Source organism: Phyllostomus discolor, chromosome 2 (genome assembly GCF_004126475.2).
Source record: "Phyllostomus discolor isolate MPI-MPIP mPhyDis1 chromosome 2, mPhyDis1.pri.v3, whole genome shotgun sequence".
NCBI lineage: Eukaryota > Metazoa > Chordata > Mammalia > Chiroptera > Phyllostomidae > Phyllostomus > Phyllostomus discolor.
In genome coordinates this window covers 81999417-82000324 of record NC_040904.2, presented here as the reverse complement: position 1 = coordinate 82000324, position 908 = coordinate 81999417, and the positions used below count along the sequence as shown (strand labels likewise).

Below are 908 nucleotides of genomic sequence, written 5' to 3'. Positions count from 1 at the left end.
TTTGAGTTTGTGGAAATTCTATTTTATTGGTAACTCAGAATGCAAAGTATTTTATTTTTAAACTTCTAAATCTTAAAACAAGACAACCTAGGTTAAATAATGTAGTTTTCCAAAACTGAGTGTGCTCATTTGGAGCCCAGTTTTCCTGCTTGAAGTACAAAAACAACTTTCTAAAGCTCCTAGGCAGGAACTTTATGATGACCTGTGATTAGATGAACTGATCAACCTCAGTTGGTAACATCCCTTTTTTTCCCTGTTGGTAAGGGTTTAAAAAATTCTAGAACAGATGCATTTTTCTAGTTTTACACCAACAATTTCATTCCAAATGTCTCCTGAGAGGCAGACACCATATACAGGAATCCATCTTCATCCTTCTCACTTTCATACACTTCCAAAATTGGTGTGGATACGTTCACCATGCTGTGCCCATTCACTAGCAGGAAGAAGGCTTGATTAGCGTTGAGTTGTAAGCGCCTTCTAATTATCTTGATGAGTTCACTCATGTTGACGTGATCAGGTACAAGGAAGTTGGTTTTATCCAGGACAGGCAGCTGCTTCTCACCCTTGTATCGGTCTTTTATCACCGGGATTTTGGTCGGATGCTGCTCTCAGATAAGTCGGAGGTGTTCTACTCTTTGTTCGAAAGTGTGATGTTGCTTGAAGGTCTTCTCCTACCGCATGGCACTGGAGGCTTAGAAGGGATGGTGAGGCAGACGGTCCCAGCAGCTTCAGGTGGCGGCGGATCCGACAGTGGTGACAGTGACTTCTCTTGGAAATTCTATTTTTGATTTAATGTGATATGAAGATTGCTTAGAAGAAAATATGATTCTGTTTTTAAATAAAAAAGTTAATAAGTACTTTGGAAACTAATCAGTGACCAGCAACAAATCTAGAAGAACAAAACATCC

The 908-nt window shown here is 39.5% G+C and overlaps 1 pseudogene; it reads right to left on the bottom strand.

Moving 5' to 3' along the window:
- Positions 1 to 253: 253 nt before the first annotated feature.
- Positions 254 to 680, bottom strand: LOC114490827 (annotated as a pseudogene).
- Between the last annotated feature and the right edge of the window lie 228 nt (positions 681 to 908).